Consider the following 13,741-nt stretch of genomic DNA (forward strand, 5'->3'; position numbering starts at 1 on the left):
TAAGTGACTTACTGAGGGCACATGGCCTACATGTACCAGAGGCCTCTGGATAATAATAATTGTAAGAACAATAGACTGTTCCTTAGTTGTTGAGCCCCATGAGTCAATCACCTAATGACCAACTTAGTAGTGACCAGAGTCTGTGCACTTAGCTGGACTGTTCCTCAGACTGAAGATTCTGACTGTTGCCAACAACAAAGTCAAGGCCTTCTCCACCTGATAGAGCTAGCCAGAGCTAACTTTCCCCTTCCCTACCCTAAGCAACCCTAGCCATGGTTGTCTGGTTGGTTGGTTGTTGTCCTTTGTTCTCAAAGAGGACCAAAATGACATCACTATGTTGGAGTCATGGTACAGTGTGTCTGACTGGCCAATCATAGTGAAGCATTACAGGAGGGCTTCATGGAACAGAATGGAATAATTAAGTATCTGGCCTAGCAATGGACTCTGAAGTCAGGAAGCCAGAAGGGGGTGGTGCTGTTTGTTGGTTTGTAGGGCTGAGATATGATAGGAATCACCAAATATATTCCTTCCAATGGGATGGAGGAACACCAGACTATATTGACTCCTAAGGGTCTGCAGGCCTTACCATCTACCCTGCTTCTATACCCCCAGGCATCGGATAGGCAAGGACTCTGGGCCCCGACATCCATACTCACTGCTGCACACTAAGGATTTCCAGCCCTCTCTTTCATGTGTTACCTCCTTCCCTTAGACTGTGAAAGCAGGGTACAATCTGAAGAGAAGGACAATTTTTGTCTTTTTTGTATCCCCAGCACTTAGCACAATCCCTGTCCCTAAGTAGGTATTTTATAAATGCTTGCTGACTGACTGACTGATTGAGAACAAGAACTATCTCATTTTCCCCCAGCACTTAGCACAGTGTTTGGCACTTAGTAAGCACTTAACAAATGTTTTTTCGTTCATTCATTCATTCATTCATATTTTATTTTTTCAAAGTCCACCTGCTAACAAAAGCATGGAAGAAATTTTTATCCACCTCTGTGGAGGGGGGACATGACAGTTGAAATCAGGAATGCTGAAGGCATTCTAGTATCAGTTACAGCTCACCTTCCCATAGCACCTTTGGTTTTATTTCCAGACCAATGTCTTCAGAGTAGACCCATGGACACAGCTGTCCAAGTGGTCTTCCTAAGGCACAGTCTGACTGTGTTACTCCAGCAGGTCCAGTGGCTTCCTGTTGCCTCTAGAACACACTCTAAACCCTCTTTTGATTGACATTTTAAAACTGGCCCCAGCCAACCCTACCCTTCCAACCTGATCATCCCCAGGCCACACCATCTGGGCATCCCCAAGTTTCAGACTTGAAAGGGCTCTTAAAGGCCTCCAGTCTAATACATCCCTGACCCAGAAGACTCCTCCAGCAGAGGTATTCACCTGGGGTCCATCAACTGGGTTTTTAAACTGTTTTGAAAATTATATTTTAATATAATCCATTTCCTTTGTAGTCATGGTTATTTTATGTATTTAAAAATGTGATTCAGGATCCACAACACAAACAAGGTGTCTATAGCATACCTGGCTAACAGGTGATCTAGCCTTTGTTCGAGAGGAGGAAGCCATTGCTTCCCAAGGCAGTTCAATCTATACGTAGCTCTTCTGGTTGGAAAGTTTTCCCTATCACCAACCCTGAGTTTGGCTTTCTGTGACTTTCACACATTTTTCCTAGTTCTGCCCTCTAGCTTTCAAATATACCATGCCAGCTATTGATTACACCCTTTGAGTTAAGCTCTCTCTTGTTCATGAATGAACCAAGCCCAGGAGGGCAACATCCCAAAGCACTACACAAATAAGAGCTATCACTGATATTGTCATGTTCAGGACAGATCTGGTCTTCTGTTCAGGCACTAGGCATATGATGGATGTGAAGACTACTCACTCTGGAGGCTGTTCACACAATGAAGCAATCAACCAGCACTGGGCTAGGTGCTGGGGACACAGAGAACAAAATGAAACAAGTATATATTCAGTATCAACTATGTGTCAGGCACTGTGCCAAGGCTAGGCAATACAAATAGAAAACCCAAACTGACTTGCATGAACTGATGATGAGTGAGATGAGCAGAACCAGGAGAACATTGTACACAGTATCATGAACATTATGTCTTGATCAGCTGTGATAGACTTCATTCTTCTCAGTAATACAACAGTACAAGATACTTCCATACTTCATGATGGAAAAGGCTCTCCAAATCCAGAAAAAAAGAACTGTGGAATATGCATGCAGATTGAACCATACTATTTCTTTTGTTTTTGGTGCTGTTGTTTTTCTTTTTTGAGGTTTTTCCTTTTTGCTCTGATTCTTCTTTCACAGCAAGACTAATGCAGAAATATGTTTTATGTGATTGTATATATATAACTTATATCAGATTACTTGCTGTCTTGGGGAGGGGGGAGGGAAGGAGAAAAATTTGAAACTAGAAATCTTATAAAAAACAAATGTTGAAAACTATCTCTACATGTAACTGGAAAATAATAATACTTTTATTTAAAAAAAAAAAGAAAAAGAAAAGTAAGGAAAGAGGGTCCCTTAACATAAGAGTCCACTGACATAAACTAAAGTAAGGGAAAAGGGTCAGTGTTGGGTTCCTCTGCCCTTCTCAGGAAATTCTCTCTGGGATCTTTTGCATTAAGTTAATAGAGCACAGAGATAAACTGAATCTTAATAAAATGTACATGCAATTTTTCTCAATAAGCAGGGGGTATTTAATGAACCATCAAAGAAGAAGCACTTGAATTTTTCACTTTTCAGAAAAAAATCTTAGTTCAATATTGACAAATACATCTACTAAAAATAAGTTCTATAAAATCAAAATTATAATTCTCAATATCAACCATAAAAAGGGAGAAATTAATATCTGCAAGGAAAATAAAACTCTATAGGGGGGAAGCTAGATGGCGCAGTGGATAGAGCACCGGCCCTGGAGTCAGGAGTACCTGAGTTCAAATCTGGCCTCAGACACTTAACACTTACTAGCTGTGTGACCCTGGGAAAGTCACTTAATCCCAATTGCCTCACTAAAAAAACAAACATATTATTAACATCAAAATAGAACAAAATCTATATGGAAAAAACCTCTATAGGGCATCCCAAAAGTCTTAGAGCAGTTTTAAGCTATTGGGCAACCTTCATGTTCTAAGGATCAGCTCACAGGGTAAAGGGAAAGTGAGCAATGTTCCCAGGGACAACCAGAGATGGGTGGATATAGTTAGGAACAGCACAGGATGTATATAGGCCTAGGTGGGTTACAACCAGTATGGTTGAAGGGTATAGGTACATCAGTGCAGATTTATGTATTAGAGTGCCTAAGAAATCCACTGTCTGGGAGAAGGTCCCACTCAGAATCAACATCTGTTAAAGGTTACTTTTGGACTATGAAAAAGAAGAAAAAGAAAAAAGAAAAACCCAAACTGTCCCTGCTCTCAAGAAGCTTCCATTCCATTGGGAGGAGGGGAGGCAGAGAACAAATGTAAACAGAAAAGTAAATATATACACACACATATATATATATATATATATATATCTGATAGATATGAAAGAGGAATCAAAGCAATTTTTTGGAAGGGGAGGGCACTAGCTGTCAGAAAACCTTGGATTATAATCCCAGCTCACCTACTTAGTACTTTTATGATTTTAGGAAAGTCAACTTCTCTGAGTCTCAGTTTCCTTATCTACAAAATGGGAATTATTTTTTGGCCCAGACCTGTGATTTCATCAGCACAGTAACCTCCCAGTGAGGAAACTGTACCAGTTCAGTACCTACTCTGCATATAGTCTCTACAGGTTGATTTGAGCCCAAGTCTTCCTGATTCCAAGTCCCACGAAGCCTTGAAAAAGATTTTAACAACAGGCAAAACAAGGAGGTTAAACTAGGAGATAATCAGACTGGAGATCCTATAACCAGGCAAATTCAGCCTGCAACACTTATTAGCTGGGTAGCCGCTCCCAAGCTACCTGCCTCAGTCGCTCAGTGACTAATGTGCTCCTGGGAAGCTATCAGCCTCGGTTTTCTTATCTGTAAAATGGGGATAATAATAGCACCTACTTCCCAGAGTTGTTGTAGAGATCAAGTGAGAGAACAGGTGTAAGGGGTTTTGCATACCTTAAAACAATATAAATACTATATAAATGCTAGCTATGATTATCTAGTCAAACCCTTTCATTTCAAAGAGACCCAGGAGGATGAGGTGACTTTTAAGATCATAGACTTAGCGTATCCGGGTCATCTAGTCCCAGCGTCTCCTTTTACAGATGGCTACAGTCTGTGGTTAGTCACTGCCAGGACTAGACACTCTTCCAAATCTCCCCATTCCCAGGCCAAGACTAGTCTACCAAGTAAAGTTGTTAAGATCTTACCCTATTTCAATTCACAAAGCATTAAGTATTCTCTCTCTCTCTCTCTCTCTCTCTCTCTCTCTCTCTCTATATATATATATATATATATATATATATATATATACACACAGAAGGGAGGGAGAAGGGAAGGAAAGAAAGGGAAAGGGAAGAGAGAGAGGAGGAAGGAGGAAGAGAAGGAGGAAGAAGAAGAGGAGGAAAGGAGGAAGAGAAGAAAGAGGAAAGGGAGACAGGGAGAAGTAAAGAGAAAGGGATACAGGCATTGGTGGGATAGAGAAGAGAGGGTTAACCTTTTAAATCAGGAACTCTTAGGCACACTATTGGCTGTGTGACCCTGGGTTAGTCAGTCAACCTCTCTCAGTACTCCAGGAAACTCTGAGTCTCTAAATTGTAGAGTAGGCATAGATTGTTTGAAATGAGAATTTCCTAAACCAATGAAATCACAGGTCCATTCCCCCACACAGACACACTTCACACACACCAAAGACAAAAATAAAACAGTCCCTGCCCTTGAGGAGTTTACATTCTATTGGGAAGCATAGTAACTCAACTTAGCAGTCTCCAGAGCAGAAAATGTAGCACACAGTAAGTGCTTGATAACTTCATTCTTTCATTCATTCATTCATTCATTCATTCATTCATTCATTCATTCATCCATCCATTCATTCATTCATTCCTTTAACAGTATAAAGCTCCCAGGAGCTTGAAGGGGACTGGGAGGGAGGGACAGTGGCTCCCACGGCTCTCTGCTCCTGGGAATTACCAAGGCATTTAGTCCTAGACCACCGTAAAGCACTCCAAAACCCACCCACATCTGGTGACGTGTCTAGAACTAGTATTCTGGTATCTCTTCTCTACCAAAGTCCTGCTTCCCAAAGGCCAGACCTGGAGGAGACCTTGGGGTAGGCCTGGAGGCCAGGCTCAGGCATGGCCTACCCAACTATGAGAGGTTCAGGTTCAGCTGTGGACAAACAGTTACCCAAGGGCTCACAGGCAGTTTGGCTGCAAGAGGAGAAACCAGGCTGCTCACAGCAACTCTAGGAAATGATCAAAGTGACAGGGAGGGGTTCAAAGTGGTAGTGCACACGTCAATAACAACACCAACAACAACAAGAAGAAGAACAGGAATTACTGGCATTTCTGGGGTCCTTTAAGCCTGCCAAGCACTTCATAGGCACAGCCTCATGTAGGCCTCACACCAACCCTGAGAGGTGGACACTCTTGCTATAGACTCAATTAATATATAGGAAACTGAGGCTCAGGGAGGTAAAATAATTTGCCTCAAGTCACACGTCGTAATCATCCAGAGGTGGCTGACACAGGCCCCTCTAACTGAGGTCCACCCACTCTACAAAAGGCCTGAGTTCTGCTAGTAGGAAGGGAAATCTCAGCAGGGGAAAGAGTCGGCCACAAGAACTGACAGGAGGGGCAGCTAGATGGCGCAGTGGATAGAGCACCAGCCCTGGATTCAGGAGGACCTGAGTTCAAATCCAGCCTCAGACACTTGACACTTACTAGCTGTGGGACCCTGGGCAAGTCACTTAACCCTCATTGCCCCCCCCCCAAAAAAAAGAACTGACAGGAGGCAGAGAGTAAAGTACCTACCCTGAAAAAGGTGGGGGGTGCATCAACAAATAGCCTGGGGGGGGTGGGGAATGAGACCTCAGGAGAATTCAGTTCAATTCAGCAAACATAAAGAGATCACAATAGGGGCAGCTAGATGGCGAAGTGGATAGAGCACCGGCCCTGGAGTCAGGAGTACCTGAGTTCAAATCCGGCCTCTGACACTTAACACTTACTAGCTGTGTGACCCTGGGCAAGTCACTTAACCCCAATTGCCTCACTGAAAAAAAAAAAAAAGAAAGAAAAAAAAAGAGATCACAATAATGTGTCAAGCACTGCAGGACACTAACACTAAGAAAAAATGATAGTCCCTGTCCTCAGGGAACTTACATTCTCTTATGGGGGGGCTACAAAGATAAGCAAATGCACACCTGCACAAAAAGCTGCTGATGGGGGAGAACACTCACAACTTGTATGGGGGAGGGGTCTCTGGAGCTTTCTGGTAGTGGACAGAAGGTGGCTTTGCAATCAGGAAGAGTTCCCATTCAGCCTTGGACAGTCGCTGTGCCAAAGTTAGTGCACCTTTCTGGGCCTCAGTTTCCTCATCTGTAGTATTCAGGGACTGGCTTCTCATGGCCCAAGTCCATGATCCTATGGGCCGTGATATTAGGAGTAAGCATTTAAAGGCAGGGGTGAAGGGGGAGTTCCCTCTCCCATACCCAAGGCTACCTTGGCAGTGGCCTGCAAATGGGGAGGGGGCTACTCTTGCTCCTCTCGGGTCCTCTCCTGGCCTGTCAGGCCCCTGATCCTCTGTGGGAGATGATCCCCAGGTCACACATCCCAGGAAACCAACTCCTTGAGAAGAGCAAGAAAACAGGCAGCCAGCTGGGCTGGAGAGAGGGAAATAAGGAAGTTTCTACAGTGCCACTCTACAGGGCTCAGGCTGCCACCCCAACACCTTCCCCAGCCAGACAGTCGTTTTGCTTTCAGTAACCAGAGGGTGAGAGACTGGGAACTCTCAGCATTCCAGGGAAATCACCCAAACCACACACACACACTCACTCACACACACACACACACACACACACACACACTCACTCACACACACATACACACACGCTCCAAAGACCACAACACTGCTTGACCATAAGGGCAGCCCGTTTAATAACACCAGGGACCAGAGCCCACCATAACTGGGTGGAATCCTCATGACGTGTAAGGAGCCAGAGCAGGGACAGCGGCAGGGGCAGGCCAGTGACTCACTCGCTCACCCCTGGAACGAAGCCTCTGCAAAAAGCAAGGTTCTATTTCCCTGCCCGAATGCATTCTTCCCCGGGTGTCACTTTTGTGTGTTTACAATTGCTTCCTCGCACATTAGTATTCGGCCCAAGCTCCTGCAGGTTTGGGGGGGTGTGTGTGTGGGGGGGTGAACCTGGAAATCTTAATACTCACACACCGAGCCTGGCCTGGGCAAGCCAAGAGCCAAGCACTGTGGTGGGGGAGGGAACAAGACTTCGATCCAGATGTGCTGTTATGGCACTGTTAGCACGCGGATTGGGGGCGGGGGGCGATTTCTGCTTGGGAGGGAAACGTTTTCGTAGTAGGCTGTGTTTATGCGGGCTGAGGAGGAACACGGAGAGCCCAGGGCCGCCCAGGGCGGCCAACTACAAGGGCTCAGCGCCGAAACAGCTCGTTCCCCGCCTGCTGCACCCACAGCCCCGGAACAAAATCGCCGGGGTTAGGGGCCATTCCCCTCCCCCCAGGGTCGCCGCGGGGCAGAGGCGGGCTCTGTCCTGGGGGGGAAGGGGACTTCACCTGGGGATTTGGGGGGAAGGGAAGGGAGAGAGAGAGTGGACCCCAGGACGCGGACCCCTCCCCCTACTCCGGCTCGACTAGGTCCGGGTTTGGCAACACCTGGAAGTAGTTTCCCCCACACCTGGAGGGGAGCGGAGGGGGCCTTCCACCGCGCCCCCCGCGCCGGAGGAAGCGCTGCCCGGGCGCCTCTGGAAGGGGCAGAGGGCTGGGACGGTCGCTGGAGGACTCCAAGCAGAAGGGGCGGAAGGAAGCCCCCCCACCTACTCAGCCCAAGGCGCGGGGACCTGGGCTGCCCCGGCGGGCAGACGGGGACGCCCAGGGCTGTCCCCCTGCCCAGCCCTGGGGATCGGGGGATCGGGGTGCCCGGGAGGACACTCACCTCTGCTGGTCTCGGGCTGCGTGCGTGCATGAGGTGCGGGGCAGAGCAGGGCAGGGCAGGGCACTCCCCTCCGGCCTGTCGCGGCTCCGAGCTCTTCCTCCTGCCCCAGCCCGCCGGGGGCTGGTTGTTTCTCCGCCTCAAGGCTGTGCGGCCGGGGCCCCTCGGTGCGGCGGCCCCCGGGCACGGCCGGCCCCTCCGCCTCGGCCGCGGCCCCGGTAGGAGCTCCTCCTGGCTGCCCGGGCACCTCCTCCTCCTCCTCCTCCTCCTCCTCCTCCTCCTCCTCCTCCTCCTCCTCCTCCTCCTCCTCCTCCTCCTCCTCCTCCTCCTCCTCCTCCTCCTCTGGCCACTGCTGCTCTGCCGCTGCCGGATGCAAGTTGGCCTCGGCCCCGACCGGCTCCCAATGGCATAGTCCGCCCTGGGCGCGGAGCGCGGGGCGCAGGGCGCGGGGCAGCGCCGAGGTCCGGGGCTGCCGGCCGCCGCGTGCGCCCCCGCCCCGCGCCGACTCCCACCTCCCGGCCCCTGCTCCGGCTCCGGCTCCGGCCCCGGTTCCGGCTTGGCTCCGCTCCGCTTCGCTCCCGGAGCTGCAGCGGTGCGGGGCGCACGTGCCGCGCCGCCTCTCGCGCTCTGGGGCTACCTGGAGGCTGGGGGCCCGGGCCCGGCCGGTGCGCGCCCAGCCCAGGGCACAGGCGCCGCTGACAGCTTTCCTTCGGTGCCCCGGCCCGGGCTGCCGCCGCCGCAGAAGAGCCGCCGCCGCTGCCTGTCTGCGCTTGGAGGGGATTGCATTCCCTCACTCGGGGCGGGCGGGGAAAGGCGAGCGGCCTGCGCCTCCGTCAGGCCACGCGGGAGAGCGGCGGCGGCGGCGGGGACGGCGGGGACGAGGGGGGTGGGGGCAGCCGGGCTGGGGAGGACCAACCGCCGGGGTCTGTTCCTGCAGCGACCGGCCCCAGAGCTGCCCTCCCGCACTCGGCTGCCGGCCGGCCGCCGGGGGCACCGTCAGCCGCTTCGGCCGAATACAGAAAGGGGTCCAGGCTCCAAACTTCTGGACCCCAACTCTGGAGAAACCAGCGCCTTTGGGAGTGGGCAGAGACCCAGGCAAGCTCCAGGGCTACTTGTGCTGATTCTCAAGACCCTTGAGCTTGGGTTCGAGAATATTTTGTCATCCTTTCACTCCCTTTTAGGAAATTTACGATCGCATCACTTGGGGTCAGCTATTTTTAAAGGCTTTTTTATTCTTTGAAAGAGCAGGTTTTCAGGAGAAAGCGTGGCTAAATTGTTGCTCGTTTTCACTTCCCAAAGACTTTTCTCCCTTCACTTTTTTTTTTCCTCCCTTCACTTTTTTAGCGCATGGCCCCATCCTAAGCCGTCTGCGCCTCGTTCTGCACCTATCACCCGCTCCCCTTCTGCTCATAACTGTTGCAGCCCTCGTGGGCTAACTGCTCGGATCAGAGCCCTCTTAAAGTGTTTTTGTTTACTGCAGTCGGCCTCCGTTCAGATAAGTCTTTTTCTGAATTCTTCCTATTTGGCATTTCTCGTTCAGGCATGTCCGACTCTTCGTGACCCCGTTTGGGGTTTTCTTGGCAGAGATGCTGGGATGGTTAACCATTTCCTTTTACAGATGAGGAAACTGAGGCAAGCAGGCTGAAGTGACTTGTCTGAGATCAGATTTGAACTCAGCAAGAAGAATCTTCCTGACTCCAGGCCCGGCACTCCATCCACTGCGCCACCTAGCTGCCCTCTCTGTCATTTCTTACACCACAATAATATTCCATTACGTTCATATACCACAATCTGTTCTGCCATTCTTGTCAATGGAGTTCCCGTTGTCACTATAAAACGCTCATTTTGTATATACCTCCTTGGAGTATATGCCTTGATACTACTGAATCACTGGGTCGAAGGGCACGTACAGCTATGACAAGTGCCCTGTGACAGGCCAATGTATTTTAAGCTAACAATAATGTGGCCTCTTATTCTTACTACCCCCTGTGACAGATGGGCTACCCTGGTCCTCACTTTCCTCTTCTGTAAAATGGGGGGACTTGGGGCAGCTAGGTGGCTCAGTGGATAAAGCACTGGCCCTGGATTCAGGAATACCTGAGTTCAAATCTGGCCTCAGACACTTGACACTTACTAGCTGTGTGACCCTGGGCAAGTCACTTAACCCTCATTGTCCCACAAAACAAAACAAAATGGGGGAACTTGGTCTAGGTGACCTTCTGGGGCCCCTCCAGTTCTGGCAGCTTGAGCCTAAATCTAATTCCAAATCATATTTCACAACTGTCACAAGTCTTCTGTATTAGTGTATTTCTGTATTAATGTTCCAGCTAAGCTTCCAAGTTTGTAGCCATTTTGTCTTTCCTCATCTTTGCCAATGGAAGTGAAATGAAACCTCAAGAGATTTTTTTTAATGTGCATTTCTCTTATTGGTCATTTAGAGCATTCTTTTCATGTAGCATAGCCCATTTTTCAGACTTCCAAAATACCTCACAGGGTTCCATACAGGACTTTAAAAAAAGGGGGGGGGGACTATTTAAGAAAAAAAAAACAATCTGTACAAAGGTCACTGCCCAGTTGAGACAATTGACAATGGGGCAGCTAGATGGCACAGTGGATAAAACACCGGCCCTGGATTCAGAAGGACCTGAGTTCAAATCAGACCTCAGACACTTGACACTAGCTAGCTGTGTGACCCTGGGCAAGCCACTTAACCCTCATTGCCCCCCATAAAAAGGGGGGAGACTCACCAGAGTGAAAAACACCTCGTAGGTAAGAATAAAAATGTTTTGTAACGTGGAAGTCTGAACAGTGGTGTTCCCCCACCTTTTCATAAATTACAAGCTATCCTTTATTGAAATATCTTCTCCTGGATACTGCAATGTTCTCTTCTGATCATCCTCTAATCTGGCTGACTGTTCTTACCCCCTCAGCTTTCCTTTGGAGAATCATCTACTCCTAGACGACGTATTCCAAAGGCTCTGTACCTAGCTCTCCTCTCACTCCACTCCTACCCCCTTGAGGGTTTTATCATCCCTACATAAATATAGTTCTAGCCTTAAATCTCTCCCCTGAATTAGTCATGCATCTGGAACTGCCTGGGCATCTCTCTGGATGTACCATCAACATCTTAGATTTACTGTGTCCAAAATGGAACTCATTTTATTCATCTCCAAAGTTTCCTATTTCTGTTGAGGACATCAAGATTCTTCCACTCGCCCAGGCTAACAATCTATGAGTCATTGTTGAGCCTTCCTCCTTCATTCACCCTCTTAATTAAACAGCTGCCAAGTGGCCAACCCATTCTCCCTCATTCAGCCACCATCCTAATGCTGGCTGTCATCTCCTTGGTTCCCATTTCTCTTCTCCACATTATCTCAATGGGTCCAAACCAAGTCACTCCCCTGCTCAGAAATATCCCGTGGCTCCTCTAGGATAAAATATAAACTCGTCTTGGCATTTGAAGCCCTTCACAATCTATCTTTTCAGATTTATTTTCTAGTACTAGTCTCTGCCCACCCTATGTTCCAACCAACCTGGACTAGTAGTTATCACACCTCAACAGTCTCGTTGCACAAGCCATCCCCCATGCTAGAAAGCATTCCCTCACTTTTCCTTCTTAGAATTACAGTTTTCTTTCAAGGGTCAGTTAAGAAGATCTATCCTACCATCAAGTCTTTCCTGATTCCTCACCTCCCCATCTCTAACAATTATTGCTCTCTTCACAGACTACTATCATATTTACCATTTACATGTTCTGTATCTCCATATGGAATGTAATTTCCTCCAGGTAAGAAACTCTTTTTGTCTCTGTAGACCCTACTGCCTAGCATGGTGTCTCTAACACAATAGGCACTTTTTTTTTTTTTTGCTCTGCTGGGTTGAAGAGAGAATGGTAATCCCCAAGCTGGCACATGACATTAAGCTTTTCTGGGTAGGGAAAGCCAGGCAAATGAGAATAAATTTCAACAAAATCTTAGGTGACTGTGTGCATAGAGAGAAAAGTGGCAGATGAGTTTTGGTATGGACAAGTGTAAGGCAATTTATTTAGGAAAAAAATATATAACAACATAAAGTGATGGGCTTCGAGTTATGAGTTACAAATAAGGAAAGAGATGTAAGAATTCACTTAACACTGTGGTACAGTGAGCTGCCTTGGTCCAAAAGTAGAAAATACAGAGTAACATTAAGAAACATGTTAGAGGCCAAACAATTATATTATCCCTACTAACATTACAAAACCTAGATGCACCAAACCAAGAATATTGAATTTGTTCTCTCCCCCAGCCCCCCAAAAACAACGAAATGGGAAAAGCTCCAGGAAAGGACAACTCAAATTAGGACAAATCAACCTGCAACAACAATGGCTGGGAGGCTATAGAAGCATTGTTTATGAAACTATAGAAATATATGAATACAGTCACCAAATCCTGAAATATAGAACTGATGAGGCACTTGAAACTCAGTAACTATTTTGGAACAAATAAAAGGACTACCTTCTGTGGAAATATATGGGTATCAGTACTCCAAAGACTGATATTGGCTGACTATGAAGAGGTTCAAAAAGGGCTTGGAATAAGCCCATCAATTAAAGAATCATAACAGGTTATTTATTCACCCCTTAGCTTCAATGTCAGAGGCTGGACACTGTATCCCTGTGTGGCATTAATGGTGTTATGTGGGGGTGGGGGAAGATTTTTAATTCTCATTCTACAAGGTTCAAACTGTAACGATTGGAATGACGCCACCTGCTGGAGACTTACTGTAGAAGAGTTCCGCCCATGAAGCGAAGGTCTTTGAGGGCAAGACCAGGAGTCTTTTCTTTGGCGTCAGGAAGTGACGTGGGCTAGTGGGAGGAGGAAGGAAGAGACTGGCGCTCGGTCTCGCTCTTTTTCCTTTGGACTCTAAGGGAGAGCGGAGCTAGAAATGTGCTCTCCCTTTAATAGATAGGAATCTAGGCCTTTCTCTCTCTTTACCAAATTCTTATTCTCCTTAATAAATGCTTAAAAGTCTAACTCTTGCTAAAGCTTATAATTTATTGGCGACCACTCATTAGATATTTTAGACAGTTTAGCTAGAATTTTAGCCCTTAACAAAACCAAAATAAACTTAACAAAGAGGTCAAAGAATCAGAACTGGAATGAACTTTAGTGATCTAGTCTTAGCTCCTCAATTTTACAAATAAGGAAACTGAGGCCCAGAGAAGGGAAGTGACTTGCCCAGTTCTCACCATAAGTTACTTTCCCACCACCTCTTAAGAATACACTAGGATTGGGGCAGCTAGATGGTGCAGTGGATAGAGCACCGGCCCTGGAGTCAGGAGTACCTGAGTTTAAATCCGGCCTCAGACACTTAACACTTACTAGCTGTGTGACCCTAGGCAAGTCACTTAACCCCAATTGCCTCACTAAAAAAAAAAAAAAAAAACAAGAATACACTAGGATCAGTTAGGGTTTTCTGGGGGCATAGGGAGCCATTTAAAAGGATAACTATCAAAAAACAAGCTTCTTGCTCTCTAGGGTCATTCAAAATTCAGCCCATGTTCTGATACCACCAACAGTATAGCAGTAGTTGGATTCAAACAAATTACTTCTAACTTATCCAAAGCATGGTGTAGG

General features: G+C 47.4%; 1 protein-coding gene across 4 annotated transcripts in view; it reads right to left on the bottom strand.

Moving 5' to 3' along the window:
* PITPNM2 (phosphatidylinositol transfer protein membrane associated 2) overlaps positions 1–8,365 on the bottom strand; it is a 284,066-nt gene extending 275,701 nt beyond the window's left edge. For all 4 annotated transcript variants that reach the window (XM_043978373.1, XM_043978374.1, XM_043978369.1 and 1 more), the window contains exon 1: positions 8,130–8,365. The gene's annotated coding sequence lies outside the window, so the exon portion shown is untranslated. The remainder of the gene's footprint in view (positions 1–8,129) is intronic.
* Positions 8,366–13,741: the final 5,376 nt, after the last annotated feature.

This window comes from Dromiciops gliroides, chromosome 1 (genome assembly GCF_019393635.1).
Source record: "Dromiciops gliroides isolate mDroGli1 chromosome 1, mDroGli1.pri, whole genome shotgun sequence".
Lineage (NCBI taxonomy): Eukaryota > Metazoa > Chordata > Mammalia > Microbiotheria > Microbiotheriidae > Dromiciops > Dromiciops gliroides.